This window comes from Calliopsis andreniformis, chromosome 6 (assembly GCF_051401765.1).
Source record: "Calliopsis andreniformis isolate RMS-2024a chromosome 6, iyCalAndr_principal, whole genome shotgun sequence".
NCBI lineage: Eukaryota > Metazoa > Arthropoda > Insecta > Hymenoptera > Andrenidae > Calliopsis > Calliopsis andreniformis.
Genome location: NC_135067.1, coordinates 9,429,578 through 9,454,873, shown reverse-complemented (window position 1 = coordinate 9,454,873; position 25,296 = coordinate 9,429,578). Strand labels below are relative to the sequence as shown.

The window sequence follows — 25,296 nt, the reverse complement described above, 5'->3', positions numbered from 1 at the left end:
ACGAGCGATTGACCGAGGACTTGGCGCAAGATCACGAACGAGCTTCGTGGGACGCAAAAGAAGTAATCGAAGCACGCGTGAGCCGACTGCGTTGAGAATTTCAACGAGCTTTCGCTAACTGTAAAACTAAACACTTTTTCTCCTACGCCGCGTTACCTGGCGAACTACGATCTAACATGGATACTTAACGCTACTCCTCCACCGAGAAAAAAAAAGAAGTTGCTCAGTGTCAGCGCTCACGAAATTCAGTAATGGGTTCTGATTAGAAATTTCTTTCCTTCTAAAAATATATCGAATTTTTTTATCTTCCTTTCTCGTACAAACTATTCGAATTAAAATATATTTGTATACCTGATAAAGAAAATACTATGATAACAAGTAACAGAAATAATTTGAATCGAAAGAAATTATTATCAGCGTGAATTTGAATACTCGAAGGCTTAAGAGAGATTAGTTGAACGACAGATATGGACATATTCAGTCCAAGGTGAACGATTAAAAGCTGGCATGTTTCAAGGACAGTAATAAAATATAAAAGGAAGCGAAAAAGCAGGAATGACTTGTCTGTTTTAATTTAAAATGTAATCGAAATTATTCATAGAGAATACCAATCTGCAGAAAATATGAACTCGATCTTCGTTAGTGCCACTTCTATTTTCAATTATAGAGAAATCAATGTGTGTACAAACGTAACTGAACTACTGTCTGAATTTTTTTAAACATTTGCAGTGAAAAGAAACAAACTATTAACAAAAAGTAGTGACTATACAAAACCAAACTAAACTACAATTAAAAAATGTTCCTAAAATACGCATGAAATATGTCTCACTTGAGACTTATTCTACTGTCGACATGCACTGCCCAAGTCAGAAGTCAGACAGTAGAATAGGTCCCAAGTCAGACACATTTCACATAAATATTTTAAGCATTTTCTCAACAATTAATAACTCCGAAACGAGACCTTAATCGCAACTTCCACACTTTTATTTTCGTCTAATTTTCAAATATAAAATCACCTCTTGAATCTTCTAGCATCAGTTCTGTGACACCCTGCATTTAAAATCATACAACAGACAGAGAGAATAAATAGATAGAAACTAATAATTATTCCAAAAAAATCCATGAATACCCATTAACCACATCTACATAAAACCTACTTACATCTCTTCACAGAAATACCACTGAATATTACGAATAATGTATACCTATTTACGACCAGTTAATGACAATTCACAACACCATCCCCGAGCAATCACCATAATATCCATTTAAAAGACTCCCGACAAAATTGATAACTATTCGAGTCGAATCTGCAAGTGCTTAAGAAATAATTCACGACTATCCCCCCCGTCAAAACCATAAATCAGTCACGATCGTATTGCCCCGAAGGAACAGTGACGCGTCAGGAAACTGTAAAAAAAAAAGAGAGAGAGAGAGAGAGAAAAAAATGGAGGGAATAAACCAAGGGAGAGGATGGCCGAGCGGCAACAATGTCGAAAGGCAGAAGGTATCGACGCGAGCAGTGCGGCTAAGCTATGGACAGGGCTTCTTAGAAAGCTCTTAAAATGCGAATAGCGTGGCCGAGAACGACTGAACGATACTCGTGAAGACGACGGGCACGGGAAATTCGTCACGTATAATGCCGGACAATGACTCTCTGCTACTCGCGAGCCAAACGATTCACCCGAGGTATCCGTTAGTTCCTCGCGATGAAAAAACATCGAACACCACCTACCGCGTAGCACGAGCGCTGATGCACTTCGATATCTAATAACGCCGTAAAGTACTCGGTTCTTTTCGTTCCAGGAGCAAGAGGGGGCAGGATTACTCCGCAGAAACGTCAGAATCTTGTCGCTATCGTAATTTACTCGGTACCCAGCAACGCAAGAAGTAAATTGCACTTGCATTTTTTCCTCGTGTCTGGACGTCAAGCTTCGAGCTTCATATTTTTTCGAAATCTGGCAGAGTTTTTTGGGGTGATAGCTGCTGACGTCTGCCATGGGAGACTCGGTGCAAGAAATGGTGTAAGAGATGAGGGTATAATGGTATAATACAGTTGGACAGGGTGTTCAACTTTTGAGAGAGAGATTTCTGGTTGGCACTAATTTCTCTGCAGAGTTGAATTTGTAATATGAAGGTAAAGTATATAATATTTTCGAATATATTTTCTTTTCGTTCAGATACAGACGAGAGTCACATTAATCGAGATTAATAGTTTCTACAGATCATCTGTTTCACATGACTCTGAAAACCTCTCCTAGCAACGAACTGATACTCCCAAAAAAAGAAAATTAAATAATAAATAAATTAAATAAATCTCAGGATGTATTTCAACCATAAATAAAACCATGTAAAAAATTTCAAATTTTTGCACGCTGCAATTTCTACCAAAAAATTTCTACCAAAAGTCCTCTCATAATCGAACCGCTAAATGAGAAAACCCCTCAAGCAAATTACACATGGCTTGCACTGGCTCTCCATTATACCATGGTCCCAAAGTGAGGCCACAGGCGTAACCAGCCACGGTTGGGACCTGAATTTCATATCGAATGGCCCTCGAAATGATCGTGAAACGAGACGAGCGTGTTCGCACGAGTGAAAGTGAACGGTCGGGCGTCGAATGTCGAGCAACGATCGTAAACGAATTCCGTACGATAATTTACGCCGAACGGGGAACGAAGATCGACGGGTGCGATAAACAGGCCGCAAGAAGGTATGACCACCTTTCACTCGCACGACCACTCGCGCGCGTGTGTGCGTACGAGTGGAACGCCGACGCTTTTCGTCCACCGAGGGTGCTAATTATCCCTGCGAGAATGAAGATCCGGGCGGGCAGATATCGCGGGTAAAAGTTTCCTCTTTCCGGATCGCGGATCAAACGCCTCGCTAATGAAACGCCTATCGGCACGCTGAGAAAACGATTCGATGGGATCTCGGCGCGTGAGAAAAAAAGAGTCCCTCGTGTCGATGCTGCTTCTGCGCGAATATAAGGGGATTCTTTTCTTCGTCGCGAAGTCGATCGAAATCTGGTCAAAGTTTACCAGGGGTCTGTTAATTAAGATACAACGTGTTCGGTGAAGGTGAAAAATGAGCACGCGGAATCTTGCCTGGCTGGAGATTCAGATTCGGAATATTCTTGCGGGCTGGTGAAATTGTTTAAAATAATGTGAACGAGAATATAGCGAATTAGAAATCTAAGACATAGCTTTTTCATCATTGGAAAGTGAAATGTAGAGAATTAGTTAGGCTATTGAGAATAAGTACGAAGTTAACTTTAGAACGACACTCTGGGGTTGTCGACGATCCCATTAGATTTTAAACTTAAAGATCTATCTGGCATGTACTTCCAAATAATTGAAAAATTTAGTTTTTTTTGTAAACAGGAATCAAGTCGTGCAATTATTTTTTCTTAAGATGCTCAACGAAAAATAGAAAAAAGAATTTTTCAAAAGTAATAAATACTATTTTAAATATTAAGATTTTTTGGAGTCACCAACAACCCCATAGTGCTACTGTCATTCTAGGGTTACTAAAAATATTACTAAAGTATTTATAGTCACAACAAAATCAATTGGCCATTGAAGATTACTGCAAATAACTATTCCCACCCCAAGTACAACTACTCTTTTATTTGCTTTTGCATGCATGAAGCAACATCCCCTCTCTCAAAGTAACATACTGGTCACAGGACTAGTAGTGTGACATATTAGAGCCAGTTGATTTTATTGTAAAGCAAAAATGGAATAAAAAATGCACGTACCTTGATCGTATATGTAGAACAGGCCTTGTAATCACTGAGTAGATTAACTGCAAAGTAGAAGTACTCTAATCGTAGCGCGTATAGAATTTTCTTTAAGCGTTCACACTGTGTTGTACGATCTTTGTTTGTCTCCTCTTCCTCTGTATCCTTATTTATTATTTAGCATCTACTGTTGTTGTCGTCGTAATTATTATTCTCTTTGCCCTTAGCCGTAATTGTTAACGTCGTTATTACTATCAGTATCCGCTATTTTTATATATATATATATAATATATATATATATGTATATATAAATTATTATTTATAAATATATCTGTCTGCAGGTACTTCGCTGTCCTGGTTCGTAAAGTCGATTTTAAAGGTTCTCTGGGTTGATTGGGCGTGGGTGAGAAAGGTGAGGGTAAGGTACGATTATCAACAAGAATTCCTGATAAAATCTGGCGACGAGTATGCTGAAGAATTCCAGGTCACTGGCTGTTGTTCTCTTGATCCAAAGAGACCTGTGCAACGTTTTTATATATGCGTAGAATCCTTATTCCCGGCTGAACATTTAACGAGGTTGAACTCTTTTTTTCTATGCTGACTATAGATCCGTTAATCCCATAAATCTGCTTCTCGCGTGTGTCCGTATATGTATATATATATGTGTGTATATATATATATTATATTTATATATAACGTCGTTATTATTATTATTCTTTTTTTTTTTTAATAATATTATTTGTATTATTATTCTTATCCTTATTATTACTCTTAGTGTTATTATTATTATTACTATTATTATTATTATTTGTAGTTGCGTTTTTTTTTCCGGAGGGGCCTAGGCACTATTGCGCTGCGAAAGAGGTTTAAGTTTGAAGGTACTTGTTCGTACGAGGTATATGTTCTCAAGGTAGAAGTTTTAAAACGTAGGAGCGATACAGCGAACCCGCTGGAGAATGTCTTGTCCGCGGGGAAGGGACCACTTTTCAAGGTTCTCCAGGCTTTTTCCACCCTTTCTCTCCGCCTCCGCTTCTCTCCAGCTGAAGCTAGCGTGTTCCTCGATCCCCTAAGAGCTCGCCTCTCTTCCTCCCTCAATCTTGCTTCGTCTTCTTCTTCCTCTTCTTCTTCGGCTTCTGCTTCTTCTTCTTCTTCTTCCGCCTTTTCTTCTTCGTTTTCTTCCGAATGGTGAGCCTTTTACTTGACGATCGATGGCAAGGCCCTCTCCGCCACTGTAGGGTCTCTCACGGAAGGTCAGAAGTCGTTATCACCTCCTCGAGTTTTCCCACTTGCTAGCCACATCGCCCTGGGCCCTGCAGCCGCCCTCCGCCCACGGACATTCAACCTCCACAACCATCTGGAACACAGAATCACGGTAGTTTTAGGAAAGACGTCTCCACGAACCTTTCATGAATTTTTTCTTTGCGCTACTTTCAGTTTCAAAGTGTTCTCTGAATATCCATTCAGTGTACGTATGGAACACATAAGTATGTGTAAAGGGCGCCACAAGAGTCAGAAATTTTAAGAAGTGATTCTAGATGCTAAAATAGAACGAAGATCAGAAATATTGAAACCGCGTTTGAGGCTTTATTTTAGACCTATCTGTTGTTATAAAAATGTTTAAAATTCGCGTTAAATGGGTATGACTTAGTACTTATTCTACTGCAAGAATTAACCAAATTAAAGACAGTAGTGTCAGTAAAGTAAGACAAGTCAGGCGTATTCTAGGTATATCTTTAACAATTAATAACTTCAGAAGGAAACGTCAAACATAATTTCGTCATTCCCCATTTTCGTCTTATTGTACCATGTAGAGTTACCCCTACAAATCTATGATATCCTTACTATATCAAGGCACTCGATAGAGGAATTCCTGATGTGACGTAATATGTGGAGTAAATGTCTTTCATTTGAAGTTAAAGGTAAATAGAATTACTTCTCTTACTTCCAATAAAGAATCTGTCAGGGCTTTAGAATCTTTTAGAATCTACTTGATCCATAAAATGATATTTATTCCACGTCAACGTCTAATATTTCACCTCAGCTTCGTGAAATTTTTTTGTAAAACACGTGTAATGTATTCACAAACTCTCATGATTTTCAGAACATGAAATCTGCCTCTCTTCCAATTGAAAAGAAGTCGACGTGGAAATGTAATATCTTTCAAAATGGAACGTGTTTGCCGCAGGATCGCGAGGCACGCTGCTCTTAATGCGCATGCATCTCTCACAGGAGCCAGAAAATTAATTTCTGCGAATATACGAGCGAACTGGCATGCAGCGATCGTCTGAGACTCTCAAACGATCCCCGCTATAACTCTACAGGGTCTATGAATTTCTAATAACCGCAGTCACTCGCTCAAACAACCAAATTTCCTCTGTGCACTTCCCTCATTAGTGCATGAATATTATGTATCTTGTACTACTACCAATTTAAATTATAATTTGTACATTTTTTTAATAGAAATTACATCCAACTAAATTTATTATTATCAATATCATTAATATCAGTATCTATATTATTTTTATTCTATCTAGTCTATATTATATTGACTAAATACTACGATTGTTTCAAATATGATCAATATTTGCTCTTCTTGCATCTACTGTTATGTTCCAAGTTAACAACTTATATCAAATGAAGCCTCAAAAGAATAGCAATAATTATGATTTTTAGGGAGCAACATTGTTGCACCTAACCTCTCAAACCACTTCACTTTTTCTTCTTCTCCCTTACTCATACTAGTCACTGAACTCTTCAAATACTGACTTCTCCAAATAAACTGAATACACAATACCCAAGTTTCCTGTATCCATTCCAATCAATAATCGTCTATACCTGTACCGTAATAATAATAATAGTAATCGACCCTTTAGAGGGCAGCACTGCAGCGCTAGTTTCCATAAATAGGAGGGTAAATACCCTGCAAGTCGGCGTGGTGGCCCCGATCGAGCGGACAAAAGGGAAACAGGGCTCCGTTTTCGTGCTCGACGGCCCTGAACGCGTCAGAGGAAAACAGAGACGCGTCGGCAACCGAGGGTTTCACGGTATTTTTAATTTCACCCTCCCGATCGTCGGGCAACGCGCGTGTTCGCGCGTGGCCACTTCACGTGAGGACGAGGAGAGCGACCAACCACGACAAAGTACGTGCACGGGTGAAGCTCGGACCCAGCACGCATGCGAACGCGCCGTGAAACGGGAGACAATGCAGTCCTGGACCTACGTCAACGAGAAATTGAACCGCCATCCTGGTCAAGGTGGAATACGATCTCCTGGGGACGTCAGGGGTCAGGCTTTTTTGGGTACTCGGGTTGTAAATTTCAGTCACAGCCGCCATTTTAGGCTCAGGTCTTGACTGCTGCATGGATTCAGGCTAATTTAGGATTAGCTTTTATGCCTGTGCGTGAATCTATGGAGAAACGGACATTTAAGGAGCTTATCTGAAACTTAGAGTTAATTCGTTTTAAACTATGTAAAATAGCTGATTCTGGTTATTGTTTGTTACTAAAGTATATGTGGATTGCTGTGTTGTAGATGGAACTTGATGGAACACCAATTTGTGTATTAAAGGAAGACACAATAAAGAGTCTTTTTTGGTAGAACTAATCTAGAGAGATTATCAATTTAGACTGATATGTTGTATCTTGGTGTCTAAATTGAAGTGATCAGGGTTCAAATAACCTGGATATTCCAAGAACCTTCTAGGTCCAGATATCCTTTCTGGTTGATACAAAATTAATTCACATCCACAACCTGTAAGCTTACTCTCAGAGCTACTGAAACTACTTTTAGTCCAGATAAACTTAGTATATTAACTGATTAATTACCCTTTTAACTACAAAGTTGAGGAACCTACTAAATCTAGTTTATCATTTGATTAGTGTAATAGTGGTTATTTCATGGATCATCTCAGAGTTATTAAAACAAATTTCAGTCCAGGTAAACTTAGTATATTCACTTACTTAATCATCTTAGAAATACACTTCATGGACTCACTAAGTCTAGTTTATCATTTGATTTGTGTAATGGTGTTATTTGCATGGATCTAGTTTATACATATCTTGTGAATCTGCATGATCATTAGCCAGACTTAGGTCTCAGGTGGAGCACACGTTTGTTCTCCTAATTAGACCGGTCTTCCATTAACTAGAAGATGTAACTCATATTCACTTCCTCGGTCTACTTTATCTTTGTCCCGAGGATCTAGTTCATCTCTGCTTTACAGATCTAGTTCACATTTTATTAAAACTGTATCGCGTATAACTTTTGGCTTCATTCACGTCTATTTTCTGGGTCTAGTTCATGCTCATTTAGAAGACACGGCATGTATTTATTTGTTGGCTCTATGCAGACTCATTTCGAGGGTCTAGTTCGTCTTTGCTTTGAAGGATTAGGTCGTTAATATTTCAGCTCCCTCCCTAATGACTTCTGGAAATCTGGGTCGTACTTTTTTAATCATTTGCATTTATTTAAATCAGTTAAGAGCTAGTATTCGTATCTTTAAAATTAATTTACACACTAGTAACTTAAATGTACCTGCTCACCAGTTAGAACCAGGTAAAGTAGAAAAATAATTTCAAGAAAATACAAGTGTGTTATTCAGCTTGTATCGAAACAATACTGTACTTTCTTCTCGTATCTATATACATACTTATATCATTCACTAAAACTATCTTCCCAGTTCCATTACTCTAAAACCTATATCAGGACCCCAGAGCCACAGTGTATTAAGTCTACTCATGTTCCATATGACTTAATACACTTTGGCTCTGAGGTCCAGATATCTGAACCCAAGCTCCAAAAAGCAATATTCCAGGACATCCACTTCTATCAAATAAGAGCACCCACTTCCACCTAACAATAGACACAAGTAACTCCAAAAATCCCTAGAATAGAGCAATTCTTGAAGTGTATCCCTCACACTGCCTCAATTATTTACAAGAATCTCGTACATCCAGAACCGCCAATCCTTTTTCGAACTTATCCTCGTTCCTCGCGGTCATGAATTTCGCTAAATTCCAAAGCCTCAGATCCGTTTTACAGATAAATCCGAAGACAGACGTTCGAGAAGGGCCGCGGTCACGCAAAAATTTCGCGTATCTTCCCTACGCCGATCACCTCAGCCTGCATTTAGATCGAATCTCCGTGGATCTACGGGATGGGGTGAGTCCGGATAAACGGGCTTCACAAAATTATTGCGAAAGATCGTCGTCGGAGATCGCGAGTACAAAAGCGCGCGAGAACGACTGCCCCTGGCAAAGAGGAGACGGCCGAATATCGACGACGGGTGATTCACACACGCGGAAGGCGGAATAAATTACCAGGCTTTATTAAAACCCTCGCCATCGATAGTATCGATAGCGCGAGATACACGGATTCGAGCGTCCAGAGCCAGCTTAAGTATCGCGAGTTATTTTCCCATTGTTCCCTGGCGAATGTGCGCTGTTCGAACTTTTGGAACGAATGAAGTGCAAAGAACAGGATTTCTTGCTCCTTAATCTGTTTTATTATCGTTATTCTTTTGGGGGCTGCTGATTATAGTTGAGAATGTTTGTTAGGATGCTTGAGGTGGAGAGAGATTTACTTTGAAAGATGATTTTTTAGAATCTGAGTTCTTTGTGAAAGAAAAATAAGTAATGGAATTTTTTAAATTCTGTAGAGTGTAAAATAAGAGTAAATAGGTAGAGAAATGAGAGATTGAATTGAAAACAACATTTATAAAACAAGCACTTCAAAAATTCAAGGATTCAAAAATTCAAAAATTCAAGGATTCAAGGATTCAAGGATTCAAAAATTCAAAAATTCAAAAATTCAAAAATTCAAAGACTCAAGGATTTAAAAATTCAAAAATTCAAGGATTCAAAAATTCAAAAATTCAAAAATTTTAAAATTCATTAATTGGAGTTAATTACTTTGACCTGTACAAGACTTATACAAGACCCTTGTACTGTTTTATACTACACCTAAAAAATAAAAGAAATTAAAGAATCTATCCAACCAATTCTCACACAGAACGAAATCATAACAGCAATGCTCCAAAATGCCCGGGGATGAACAAAGAAGATTCTAAAATCCATTCAAATAGTGCAAGCTAAATGCTTAATGAAAATCCTATAACGTTCTCCTCGAACGACGCTTGCTGTCTGTATTGTTCAATTGCTACGAGCGGCGCAGTAAATTAAGAGGCGCTCTCAACGATCCTATTCGCACAGTTCCCGACGCAATCGCGAGCCACGGCGGACGCGTAGTATATGCAAATGAAAACGAAAATGGAAGGCGTCTACGCACTTCCGGACAGATGTTAAGCCTCACGCACATTGTGCGCTCCTCTACCTATTATTGCTCTCCTTCCCACTTTCTCGTCTTCCTTTCAGCTTCTCTCTCTCCCCCATTGTCTGGCTACTTCTAGTGACGCAATGGAGGACAATACTCAGCGTGGCGATAGTTACTTGTTCCGGGCTCAATAGAATGCAATCTTCCTGTTCGAGAAAGAAAAACACGAAACGAACACAGAAACTTTTGATGCAACGTTTCTTCACTTTAGACAGATATTTTGATTGAAGTTTATTCATTGTACAGGATTGTTCAGGATACAGGATATCCCAGAACTGAAGGTACAAGTAAAAAAATAGTGATTCTATCTATTTATCCAGTTATAAAAAAATAAGTCCAAAGTAGAGAATTAAATTTCTTAATGTCATGCGTCGTTTTCAAGAACGTTAACTTCGAATTTTAGTTGAGAACAAGAGCATAGAAGTACTGTTTCAAGCACTTGGGGGGAGTATTTCTAGCTGACAGTAGAATAAGTCAGTGGTCAGACCATGGCTATTTCCCTTATCTAGCGTATCCCTTGAGTACCCAATTTCAAACTGAATTTCAAGGGTATTAAAACCAACAAATTAGAACAACTAAAACCTAACACAATCTAACATTAAATTTCAACAAAATACAATACTCCAGTCTCCTCAGACCATAATACTACCCCAAGATTGCCAGAAATGTCCCAAATTTGTCCGAGACCACGTCAGGTAAAACGACGGCTAACTTCGATCGTGAGAATCGAAAATCAGTGAACGTCGACTGAACAATGATTAATTAACCACCGATGGCCAACCATTGTTCCCTCGTGCGAACGACGGAAGCGATGCAAACGGAAGAGGGAGAGAGAGGTGGGGAAAGGGGAGATTGGACGAGAGAGAAAGAAGAAGGAAGAGGGCCGTAGGTATCGTAATACAATACTATTAGTTGAACTTGAGCTACTTATGGATGACCTTGTCTGGTTCAAGCACACCGACAGCCCGACATCATGGTATCAGCGTGTCCTTTGCAGCTGGTGTGCGTGAATGCACGTCCTGTTGTGGCTGGGCTTATTGTTTCTCGGTGCACCGCGTATCACAACTCCGATCCCGGGTGTCACAATGCGAGAACCGGCCCTGTTTCGTCTGGATCGAAAGGTTGCCATGTTGCAAAACAGAGGTGTTGCGTTTCGCCCTCTCCGAGGAGTTTCCAGATACAGCTCTTAGAACCGAGGATGTCGACCAAGGATCTCAGGCTACCTCGTTACGCTTTTGTCGCGTCGACAAACGCATACATGCCTCGATTGTAATTAGGAGACTGCGGATGTTTATGTCAATGAAGTATGTCAAAATGTGTAAGCGATGTATGCAATTACTGATTACTTTCCTTGGGGTTGTAGATATGTATGTAAGTGTATGACAAACTATTTATGAAGAGGTAAACAGGTTTGAGTTCAAGAATACGAAAATCTAAAAGCTGATTTTTGGAGCTAATTTGTCTACTGACTTCCCTTAGTAGGGAGAACTTTCTGAAAGTTCATTTTCCGGATGACTCTGTGAGAAGATGAAATATTAAAGATGCTGCTACAAGACTTCCAAAATTAGGAAAGTGGAATATTTGAATAATTAAATATCGGAATATTTGAAAATTTCATTGGATTATCTGGAAATTTGAGTATTGAAATACTTGGCTCTTTAAATAGTAGAAAATTGTAATAGTCAATTATTGGGATATTTGTGATTTTGTAATTTTATTGCAGTACTAGGTACCATGTTCTGCATTCTACAATCAATATTTCAATTGACCTTAGACTCTAAAAAATTGTCTAATACTTCAAGACAGTTTTTAAATAGTATTCGACCTCACTATTTATGTTAATAAATGCTCAACATAATGAATAATTCGAGTTTATGCTACCCTTATGATATAAAAGATTCAGAAGCCATCGCGATCCATCACTGAACATCTTAGATAATGCATCATCCCATGAACATATTCTTCTGAACACTGATGCATGTCTCGGGGAATGGCTACATTTTTAAAGTTCAAGATCACTTGAAAGTCAGTGTGCAGTCGATAGAGTGCATTCTAATGTCACGATACGAAAGAAGAAAAATTTTTATTATAATATATTCCTCCTTAAAACCGCTAACATTATTTCTCAAATATGTTCCCATATCATTAAAGACAGAGTAGATAGGTAATTTGATATCTTAATTCTGGTACTCTGATACATGCACGCTAATTACCTTCAACTCAATTTTCACTTAGAACCTTAACTTCTCTCACAGCATGTAATTCTTCACCGAGCCTAATTACAAAATTCAAAGGAATATTAATATATAATGTTTAAGTAAGATCAATGCCACTTTTAATCATTGTATCTTTGTATCTCTTCAACAATTGAAACTGTAATTCTGTCATCAACTTCATTGAGTATTAAACTCCAAATACTGTATACAATATTTATTAGTCTAAATTAAATGTCTAGACTTCTCATTCAAGAATTAACTTCAGAAGACAGAATCTGAGTCGTCTATGAACCTGGAACTTCACAGAAAGAAAAGACCTCTACAGAACATCTATCAATTGTTGCACTAGACTGGAAGAGTCTGGATTCACTTCTGGTTCTGAAGGGCTGCCTTATTAAATGATTCTATAAATTCTGTCGGTATTATCGTCTCCTTTTAGCGGGATTCAATCACCCCAGCATTCATTCTCGGTTCGAAACAGTCATTTCTTCAGTATTATCATGGTGTGCCAATGATTGTCTCGAATCTGACAACAATCCTCTTGAAGTCTCATTTTCTTGGAGTTACGCAACTATCGCGGTTTTACCGAGATTTCCACGAAAACCAAAGTCCGTTTCTGACAGTATGACAACCAATCAACTTTTTTCTATTTCGACCAATGAATATTGCCGTGACAGTGCTATAAGAAACGCCACATTTTTAGAATATTGGCTCGGAATATTTCTGTACTCTCTTCTTCATTTTTTCTCTTGAAATGCTATTTTAGTTGCAAGTTACACTCTGCATAATATTTATGCAATCTTATGAAGTTTAAACTCAAAATTAATTATAAAATTCAAAATTAAAGTTTGTGAATACTGTAAATACATAAAATCGTACGTAATATGCTAATTCACAATTTTTGAAATTCGCTTAAAATTCTAGTAAATGAAACATTAAAATTTAAAAAAAGCAAGGAGCATTGGAATACAAATTCAATATTAAAAAATCTTCTATAATCAAGTCAAACTTCCAATAAACTAAAATATACAAAAGATTCCGAAAAAGCAATTTTGCTAAACGAACTCCAAAAAGCAATTGAAAAGAAAAAAGAAAATCGTCAAGGATCAAAACTGTTTAGTATCCATTAAGAAGTCCCCAACGACCCAATGATTTGCACCGTTCACGCAAGAAGACACAACTGAGGCTAATTTCTGCGCGTATAACGATGTCAGGAGAGGCGAATTAATTTGCATGCGCGATGGGAATAGAAATAACGAAGTACGTAAATTACAAGTTTTTCGACGTCCTCCCCACCATTCGCCGAGCGAAAATAAAGCGCAGGAAAGTTCACCAGAGATTTTCTAGAGCAAGTAAACAGGTTCGCTTTCGTGCGAGCAGCCCACGGTCAAGGCTGAGAGTGCTATTACGCTCTCGTTTGCTGCCTGTAAATTACTATTTTCTTTTCTTTTCCCTTTTTTGCGTTCACCAAGAGAGATTCATTGCCGCCGTGTCATTGGCATGCCGGCTGTTTTACGTCCCACGTAATCATGCACGCTCTCACTGTCCTCGTAAAATGACGTTTCATGCTCGGCCAACACTTCTCCTGTTCAACTTTGAACACTGCCTCGGCGGAGGGGAAAATGGCCTCGTGAAAATAAACGTGCCGCCTCTCTACGGGAGCAAAAATGGGTGCACTAAACGCGGAGGTTCTATCGTCCCCCGAACACGATGTTGCTCGACCGTTCGTTTTATCGGTCCTCCGCTGGTTTCGGTCTCCTACAATTTCTGCTTGCCTTTGTCCGACCGACTGTTATTTCCCTGCCGAGATATATTGGCAATCGCGAGGTGGTCACTCTTTATTGGCTCGGGGAACAAGAATAAGACCAGAGCCAACTCTACGGCTGAGGCTCCGTCGCATATACATACGATTAACGGCACGATCGATAATGTATTCCGTTCGAAAATAAACTGACCTATACCAATAGCGATGTTACCACTTCCGCCGAGTGACCCCTCGTGTCTCGATAAATATTTACGCGGCTGCGAACCCGAGTTGCAGTCGAGCGACTTTCAATCGTCCAATGGATTCGCTTCATGCGTGATTGCGAACATTCTGATGGCTCGGCTGGGAATTTGTCAAATTTCAGGCGATACTTAAACGTTTTTAGAGATTAATGTGCATACATTGGGCAGAAGTATGTAGACACGTTATCCAAAATTCATGACATACTATATTTTTTTATTTATATTAACTGTTATTAAATGTTATTCTTATCAGTATTTGTAAACATTTTGCAGGGTGAATCATGCAACTGTAGTACCTGAATTTTCTTGTAAACTATTTATTGGATGAAGAAATGTTTCAAACCAAAGTTGTTTGGTATCAAGAGTGTGTTCCTTTTTGGTATGCTCCTCTGGGTACTAACAACTTTTATTTAAAACATTTTTTTTGTACAACAAATAGTTTATAAAAACATTCAGGTGATACAGTTGCATGACTCACCCTCGTCAATCGTCGGAAATGAGGTTCGTAGCCAAAATTATATCATAGAATTTTACTTGGTGCATTTTACATATTGCAGTAATGTGAAAGTGTCCAAATACTTATGCACAATAGTGTACATACAACAGTTTCTTTGAAATTAATTATAGAAAAATTAATAAAGAACACCATTCAGATACGTATTTCGAAATTCAGAGTTCAAAGTTTTCTACAGGCAACTTAATATTCACAAGACTGATAAAGAAAAAGTAAGCGGAAGAATGTAATTCAATAACGCTTGGAATTGTCCAAAGATGATCCCCTCAAAGGCGAGCAAAAACAGAGGAATTCGAAGGGAGCTTGCCGCAATCGTTGATAGTCACGTTTGAGACCACGAAACCGCTTATCTAAAATGCTCCGAAAAAACTGCAACGACTGCACGCAGCTCGGCTGAGCAAACTGTTAAGGAAAGCTACACGGATTGGGTTTATAGCAGGGACGTGATTTCCTTCTTGTTTTTGAGGTCGAGAATATATCTTATTCAGTCATGAACCAGGACAGCTTGGAATTCTAATTCAAATTTAAATGTCTAGTTAAAATTTCAATATCTCAAAGTTTCCTCCTTCTGAAGTGGCAATGAACTCTCTTTTCATTTTCATGTGTTTCACTAGGATTTAAATTTTGTGGAAGGAGAATCATAAGCACTTAAGAAATACTGAACTTAAAACTCTAGCAAGTGTTTCTCGTAAAAATTTCTTAATCCTTATTAAAATCTTTTAACATTTATCATTTATTATACTAAAACTTTTTACGCCTACACTTAAATTCCTCAAATTTATTAATTATTCTATATTCTATAAATATATAGGGTATCCAATTTTATTGGATAAATGCAAATTACTCAAACTATTCATCGAATGGAAAAAAGCTTATTGTTAAATAAGAAATTAATGGTTCCGATGAGGACATAAGAAGATGTAATTATTTTTTATGTAAATGGAAGCATAGTATTTTTTACTACACCATCGATTCAGCTCAACATTCCCCATTCATGTCAAAAAACCAAAGAACCAATACTTCAAGAGATATTTCAATCTGAATTATTCGGACACCCATTGCTCTGAAATATTATTAGGCGATATTGACCGAAGTTAACCTTCACATGACCTACATGCATCCACCTACAGAATAAATTATTACACCATCTTATGTCCCTCTCGAAATCATTTCTTTCTTATTTGAACCATTTTTCCATCTCTTGAATACTTTACGAATAATTCGTATTTTTCGATTGAAATTGAACACCGTGTATATTACCAACAATATATATTACAAAATACATACTACTAAATATACATCACTAATAATATTATATATTACTAAATAATATGCATTTAGTCTGTCTGGACTTGTACTTGTACCAAAAAAATTGTATATATCCTTTAAAGATAGAAATGACTGTTCAAAAATTTCGTCAAAAAACTGCCACCCCTTAGAATCTGCCCTCTAGACTAAACCCTATTCAACCTCTACCTAAATTCGCCTCTACCTAAGAACATTGCTGTTTCGAATTAAGAATTCAACCATATGACGCGACGAGGAATTCCGATGAAGGCGTGACCATGACACGCGCCAAGAAATTTGAGCCCTCGCGCAAATTGCACCCGCAATTTTCGTCCTCGTCATTCGACCAACGGCTGACGCTCATACGTGCACTCGTCGTTGCACACGCGTGCACTTGCCGCGCGCATATTCATGCGACGCGACATGGCCTCCGGTCATCCGAAGCTTCTTTTCCCCGTCCATGCTCATGGGCGTTTCAGTTTGCCCGCAATTGCATTAGATGCAGCCGTTATGCAACCCGGCGGGCTCTGGCTGACGCTCTCACTCCCCTTTGCTCGTCTTTTCAAGGGTGACTCCCTGGGTTATGAACGTTGCTTCTTTAACCTTCCGCCTTTCAATATGTTAATTATCGTTTCTTTTTTCATTCGACGCAGGTTACCAATTGGACAATTAGCTTCATGTTGATTGCTGTGGAACCTGCTGCGTAAAGTGTTTTATCTCCCAATTGTAGAATTGTTCGAAGAAAGTATTGTACGTGAATTTAGAAATTTTTAGTTTAGCTTTATGACTACACTGCCCAACTATGGGGAGAGATAATATCTAACTATAGAAAAATGTGAAGTTGGTTTCTTTGCATCTTTGGATTATTTTGAATGTTTTGTATTTTGATTTAGTGCGAGACAGCAGTCATATATTTTTAGTAAATACTGTTTCTCTCTATAGCTGGACAGTACGTATATTAATATACGTTCGTAAGATAAATGTGTTTCACTTAATCTCCTATATTTCATATGCCAAAAGTGGTACAGTGGAATAATTCAGTTAAATCTTTTGAGTAGCTTCCTTCATATGTGAACTCTTATTTATGTATATCAAATAATTTCTTCATGTTTTATTATTATATGTATCTACTCTTACGTATATCGCAATTGCAATTCTAATGAATTAGAATAAAATGAAACATTGCACTTTTGGAAAATTTTATATTGCTCCTTATCGTTCGTCTCTAGGTATAAGTATAACTGCATTAACAGATTATGTATGCTGGCGAATAATTATCCACACGAAATTGATTTCTTCATGGCAGCATAGAACATTTTAAAACCTCCTTGTTAAATTCATTCAAGACTTAGGAGTACACTATATGCGTTGTTTTGTATATGTTTAAACATTTACTGCTATGTATTTTCTCTCTGATACCAAACGACTTAAGCTCGCAAATAAAGCATTATTATTATTATTATAAAATAGTTTGGAGTAATATCTTACACAATCGAGAGTTAGAAATTTGTTATATTTAAGGGTCAAGAATTTTCGGACGCCTTGAATGTAAGGCATTCGTCGTTTCTAGCGACGGTAGCCGGAATGTGCAACGCTAGTGCGGAGTAAGGACGAACCGAGGACAATAGCTGAGGATGCATTTTTATTCCTCGGACGCTCATTGAATCCCTAATAGCGATGGGAGTGGTTTCGTTCACCGAGATATTGCTATAAACGCCTCGCCGCATTGACGCTTTCTCCAGACTTGTTTCGAAAACACCTGTTACATTAAATGACAGCCACGATACTCTTAATCACGTCCATTAAGATGAAATCTTTATCGTTTCTCCACTTATCTTGTCAATTTCAAGTAAAAAAAAGTACTTAGGTATGTATCTCTATTTTGAGAGCCACAATGTGCAATATTTTGAAATGATTTGTATGGATTTAAGTGTACCAGACGCATATCATATGTAGGATATTTTTAGCTAATAATACTCTTTAATATTTGAGAGATGTTTATGTTTTCATTCAAACTTGAAGTGATGTAAAACTAGGTCTCTAGAAGAATTCAAATGTCTCAATCATTATACAATATTATGTATTAAGTAAAACGATGGCAGAATCATAGAAAAATGTCAAACTGCTGTATAATATAATATAAAATTTCCCTTTGAACGAATCCATCAAATGAAAGTACTCTTACATGCGATCCAAATCAAAGAAAGTGGAAAAAGAAAGTATTTACGTATTCAAACGATGACGTGTAACGATAACAAGTTACAAGTGAGATAACAAAATCTGCTCGAATAAAAAAGAAAAGCTACAGAAATAATTCTACTAATACGTAGACGTTCCAGTTTCGAAAGGGTTTCCTGCACGAGGCAAAAGATGTTAAATCCACACAACTACCGCGATTGTACGTATGGTCCGGTCTTATTCTACTTGCGGTAATTCTATTAGCCCACGTGAAATCAATCTGTACTCGCTCGCGACCCGAGCGTGTAGAATCCGTCCACCGACACGAACAAAAGCGTAAAGAACCAAAAGCTGATGGATTCGCGCGACGAGGAGAAAGTGGCGTTATGATGCACATCGTTTCATGCAGAAATTACACCGCCAAGATCGTGTTAAACGTCCAGCCAGGTGTAGATCAATATTGGAAACAGCCAGGGCTAGATGTCTGCCATCACGACCAGCCAGTCACGAGTGTAAAGGTTAGCACAGCTCGTCTCACGCGAAAAGCACGTTAATAATGCGCAGCTCGTCAACGGCACGTTGTTCAACTGACAGAATCGTCTTGGTTTTTAGATTCTTAATGGGAATTTGATTCACAGAATCGCAGTAATTTAACGATCAGACCTGCTGTTAGCCGACCACTCTGTGTGGTTATTATCGTGCTGTTTCTTGGACGAAGGGGTTCAAGGATCATCCCCTTCCGTGGAATCGAAACAGTTTCGTGTCTAGTTCGATATATGGTCTTGAAAACAGAGTTGCCAACGAAAGTCTTTCTCTTTTCGATAGAAAAGAAAGTTATTAAGTGGAGTGGAACCTAGGCAGAATTATTATAAAAAGGAGTGTGTTGCTTTGGTTTACTTTTTGGATTCTCCTAGTTAAGTGGTAAAGGACTTTTTTTGCAAGCTTCCAAAGTTTCAATATTTAATCTATTTTTGTCGAATGCCGAAGAGATTAACTTTTCTATTTTGAAATTATAGTACTTTGAAACATGTAAAAAAGAATTAATTCTTTTGACGACTTCAAAATGAAATACAGCTTATGTCTCACATTTTTGGTTTGAAAATTTGTTTGGTGTATATCTAATTGTACGAAAGTATAGATATGTGTTGCTTCTATGTATAAAAATTGGTAATAGAGCTAGAAATATAGGTTGAGAACCAGTGACGTTAGTTTCTTCAAGAACTCCTGGTATGAGCAAGCAATGTTTTCAGCTCGGTCAGTAGTGCCAAGGGAAAGCGCCCACAATGCAATCGTGGGACATACTATCGCTTACAAAAACATGAGCTTGATTCCACACTTGCATGTAGTAATAGATCTGAGTGATTCGTGAATACATTTCTAACAAACGATGAAATATAATGCTACTAACCAATTAAAACAATTACAATTGTATTTAATTACCTCTCTCAATATCATATTCTGTTTATATATTTCCCTTTCTTTTCAAAAGAAAAATAACGTAAATAGAAATAAGACAAGTAATTTGACATTTTCATTCCTAATTTAAAAAGCTGCCTTCGCCCTACCGCTTGCATACTCAAAAGTAACTATTATCTTTCTACTCTCAAGTAAAATTTGTTGATAAAACGAAAACATAAATCCACCATCTAACAACACTGTAACTTGAAATTCCTAAAAAAAAACCTCTGTACTAAAATCAAACTAAACCACCATAGACATAACCTAACTCCACAAATCAGCCTATAAAGTCACCCTATACCGAAAACCCATTTACAATCATAGAAACCACGTACCCAGTTCAATGCACAGTTTGTTCATTAACAGCCAAGTGCCGCCAGCATCTCAAAGCCATCGCTGCGTTGCTCAGTTTGGCCTATACCGCGCACTCGGTCACTCGCACTGTCCAGAGTGTGTCGGCCGTGTGTGCATTCACGAGCGTGCTCGCGCGCGCGCCTCTGTGCAAATACACGCGAGTTGGCCGACGAGGAGGAGGAACAGAAAGATGGGGAGGAGGACACGAGCGCGCGTCGTGCCTCTGTATATGTGGGCTAAAAATGATACGCTGGCTGAGGTGACGTCATGCGAAGTTAGCCTGTCTGTGCCGACGATTGCACTGGCTGCAGCTTCGCAGTTGTTAGTCCCGGCAACGCCGATGCTTTGCCCGTCAAAGTCGCCGCGAATCCACGTCCTCTCGCGCTTCTTTATGCGAGCCGCGCGCCATCGAATCCGGTTTCCTCGCCACGGCTACCAAGATCGATTACCGGTGCAATTTCAGAGAGCTACGCGGCTCGTTCGCTGGAATCGATCGGGGTATATAGGTTCTCGGCCGACGAGATTCGACTGGCTGCAAGGTCGAATTCTTTAGCGCTGCTTTATGCATATCACTTTTTACGAGTGTAGTCTGGCTCGGGACGAACCTCGGCACACGTTTGAGCTGGCCTGGCAGATTGCTAGGAGCTTGTATTTTTTGTCGGATTGGAAACGCTGGACTGGGAGTTGATTGGCCCCTGACTCGATTCAAAATTCGAATTCCTTTGGGTCACGTTTATGAATATGTATCGCGCACGATTGCTGCTCGAGGTTATAGGTGAATTTAAATATTTTTTTCTTTGATTTAATGGTGTTATTTTCATGGCCAAGTCGTAGGTCAGGTTCATGTTCTGCGATGGTATTAGAACTAGGTATTTTCATTGCGCCTGGACTTGTATCCCTTAGTTGGGATTTCTGAATTATTCCTTTTATGTGCAGGTTATCGTTTATGTGGAATTTATCGGTGTTAAGCTATTTTGCTGTTCCAGTAATCTTATCTGCTTGAATGATACAGTGAAATTGGTCCAGTCGAATCGGCTTTGAAATGGCCAAACTTCAACCAGTCCCGGGCTTGAAGCTTTTACTTAGATCGTTTATGTGGCTTCTTTTATATGCAAATTGTTATAGACGTTAAATTTATAGATGTGTTTAAATATTTTCTCGGATCTAACGCTACTGTTATCTTACTGAATACAGGAAAATCGATTCAGTTCTACCGATACTCGAATGCTCAAGTTTTTACCAATCTTGGAATTGAACTCTAAACTGAACCAATGAATCTTTATTGTATTATGTGACTTTAACTTTATGACCTTAATATTCTTCTGCCCAAGTCACTAATATTTTCCAGTTTTATTGGTTTAAGACTGATCAAATTCAGCCAACCGGAAAATTTATTTAAGTTCTATTGCTGAAACTTGTAGGTATCTATCTTTAACACATCCCTCACACTTCTGAAACATTACTTATATCCGATTTAGAAATGTATAACTCCTTTTCACGAATCTTTTTCAACTGGCTAAAACTATGGATGTCCAGACAGTAGACTTCCACTCCAGACATGAACTCAACTGATGTTTGAGGGAACTGTTAGCGCCCATAGGTTCAACTCTAAAAATTTCCTCACATGTTAAACCTACATGATCTAAATACTCCATATACAGTGACACTCAATTGTTACAAAAATACTCATGAATTGTAAAAGCTACTGTGGCATATTTTTTTCTCTCATCTGCTTCATTTTTAACTTTCATGCTTAACTCTTATAGCGAGCTTCTTCTTTACGTACAGAATATAAAATACCTTCAGAGCTTGAGCATGTAAATTTAATAATTCTTCGTGAACCAATTCATGAATCATTAATAAATAACTCCTATCTTTAACCCACGATATCGTCGTTTCCCTCGCGCGATTTTCTGTGCCTCTTCGCGTGAAGAAACGCCTCGAAGCGGGCAAGTGTGCAGCACGGCGCGTAACATTATTATCGAACGAGTCTTAAAAATGAACCGAGATGTGTTATGCAGCTGGCTGAAAGGGGTACATTATTCATTTGATCTCTCCGGCAGCCTTGACGCTCGCCGCGTAGTCAGCTGATGTGACGATCAACTGATATTCATAGTGCCACTGGAGCAGAATTTATGCTCTTCCGACGGATCCAGAGAAGCGTCAGGCTTGAATGGAACAGGAATTGCACGTTACGCGATTTCGAATCGATTTCATCGGTAGAACCATTCTTAGGAAAAGATGAGCATTAGAAGACTGTAGAAGGCACTAAACGTGGCTAGAAGATATTGGCAATTCTTTTTTTACCCAGCCACTGAAGCCACACGTACCTGGTCGCCTTCTATGATTTATTGTGTATGCGATAATCTCGAATTATATGCACGTTGCAATATCTTCTGAATTCTGCTTTCGTGTTTTTACACATGGCTCTGAATTGAGTTAAAAAGGACTCCCTTGTTCTAAGCTCAATTCGGTCAATTATGAGCTTACACCAAGGGTGTACTAAACATCCTAGTCCAAGGCTAGTTACTTTTCATTTTAGTCTTACTGCAAATACTAAGAACTTCTAGAATATATAGAATTGAATCTATAGTTCCAAAATAGAAAAGATAATAAATGCAATAAGTAATTCATTTTGTACACAATTAAGTATAATTAATAATTGATAAAAACGCTGCTAGAGTCCCATATCCCTAGTTTGAGAACCAAGATACTAGATCAGAATCCTAAAATCTAGGTACTAAAAGTCAATAGAAAATTTCATACAACCCTGAAACATATTAGGAATAGTTTCAAACGAGTACCAAGCGGTGGAAAACAATAGAGTCACTCCCAACCACTTGTTAAAACACACCACCTCGCCCTGCTCCGAATCTGTAAGTTCCACGGCAAGTACACAATATTTCCTCACGAAAGAGGCTTTTACGTAGCTGCTGCTAGCCTCTTCAGAGGTTTGTTGGAAATTTCAGCGACTGGTAAGCGTGCACACACTGTACAGTTGGTAAATAAAACTGTCCCGTAGCTTGGTTTAGCGCCAAGCCTGTAACACGATGAAGACATTCGGGCTGACCGAGAAATTCGACACGCTTTAAGTCTCGCAGAACGTCGCGGAACCCTCGATTCCATCGAATGGATGATTCCTAAAAGTTGCCACAACCCCCAGGGCAATAATGTCACCGATAAATTTCATTAGCGTCTCAGAGCTGTCGAACTACAGCTGATTCCCTTTTGCTCTGGACTCTGGACGCATCAATCTCTGACAAGTAACGCATTCCTCTCTGCAAATATTGAAGGCTAAATCGGCCCGAGGTAATTACTCGAGACCCAATAATATTCTCGATCAATCATTTTGTTGTACAAAGCAATCGAATGATGCTAGGTCTTGTTATAGAGAACTGACTCCAGAATTGGATCTGATGTTAGAGCCAGTGCTAACTATAGCTGGACTTGCTGTTACTTCGTCTAGCTGCTTTTAGAACTATTGATGATTAAGTTGGTGTAGAGAATTTAGTATTGTTTTAAGATACAATGCTGGGAGGAAAGGGTTTGAGAGATGCTAGTGTCTTGAACTATAGGAGAACAGAGTAAAAGAGAGTGAGTCAGAATGGAACATCATGTATCTTTATCATGTAACATGGGATCAGTTGGTCCTTTACAAAAATTACTGTCAGACTATTTTCACGTACATCAAAAGAAATTGAATTTAATGGACTGAATACCGTGTTTATATAAGAACGAACTATTTTCTCGTAATTTCATATTTAGATTATCTTCAATCATTTTCGTGTTATTTTATAATATCTTTTTTATCTTTTCCTATAATATGACATATATCATAAAATAATGATTTTGTACCATTACATCGTTTTTAATGGGTGGTTCTTACTTCTTGTACCTCATCATTTGAGCAAGAGGAATGCTTCAGTACTTCCTTCGCAATAAAACATTTTTTCGAACAAAAAATTTTATTCTCTTATAGTGTAAGGTTTATTTAAGACTCCCAGCATAATCAAATAGTTTTTTGCCTTCTGATCTGTTGTCATTACAATCCTAACTCAAGTATTCCATTACGCCTCATCCTCCCCTATACCACACTTCCAATTGTATAGAGAATCGAGTTTCTGAGCTTGATAGTCCCGGAGAATGATCTAATAATTGGGTACTAACTTATGCTGGAACCCTGCTAGTAGCAAGAGTCATTCAACCAGGTCATTATCTACTTATTCTGAATTGTTTTTCCCATTTCTAGCAGCTGAGGTCTCGAGAAGGCAGCTGAACGAGTTGCCCAAAAAAAGAAGGAAACCGACGCTAATTCCTACCACTCAGGTTAATCTAGTGACCTCTAGTGAACGTGTCAGCCAGGAATACCTGGCACCTAGCCGACACTTGCATAAGCAGCCCGCCGGACGAATAGTTATTGACCTTTATTGCGAGTGGGGTCTCGCTACCAGTGGCGATCATGTTGGACACCGTTTAGTTTTCAGTTCGCTATTCTAATCTTGGTACCTTTCTATCGGGTAGTTTGAAATAATTTTGAGCGACAGGAATACGTTTGAATGATGGATATTCAATACTGTTTCCGGTTTTAAGCTTAACTTAACTTGATTGTCAGCTCGAGTCTTACTGTGTTCTATATATTCCTTACTAATACCAGACGAATTATCTATTTAGAGCACTTTTTCGAAGCTCTTGCTAAAATTACACCATTTGTCAGTTAAAGAGCTACTGCAGTTTAATTGAGGCTCACTAGACTTAATTCATAATATTGAGTTTTTTAGTTAAAAATTTACTGGAACTTTGCTACTTCAGTATTAGACCCCTTAATCAATATCCACTAGTGCTCTTTGTAGGTACTACCTTCTATTAACATCGTAAGTGTTTTATTATAAACTACAGCCACAAAGTATGAGAACGTTAGAAGAGAATTACAGTCGTTAATTTTGCAGATGGTTACTTATTAAAGTTCTTTGCCTAATTATTTGAGCAGTAGACTACCCTACAGTTCACCAGTCTTTTAATCTTTTTGCTACAGCGGAAGTTTCAAATTGTATTCCTTGCTACACGAAAATAAGGTCAGCTGAGAGACACTGTGTTGTTTAAGTCCGATAGACATGGTAACGCGGAGAAATTTAACGCTTGAGCCACGCGAACGCCTTTTCGAAACACACTCGGGGCCACCTTCGAATGTTTGATTTCATCGTTACGCAAAC

General features: G+C 38.4%; 1 protein-coding gene across 1 annotated transcript in view; it reads right to left on the bottom strand.

Annotated features, from left to right (window-relative positions):
- Window positions 1–4,856: 4,856 nt before the first annotated feature.
- The window catches only part of LOC143180064 (uncharacterized), a 30,467-nt gene continuing 10,027 nt past the window's right edge, over window positions 4,857–25,296 (bottom strand). The window contains exon 5 of the mRNA XM_076379590.1: window positions 4,857–5,096. The gene's annotated coding sequence lies outside the window, so the exon portion shown is untranslated. The remainder of the gene's footprint in view (window positions 5,097–25,296) is intronic.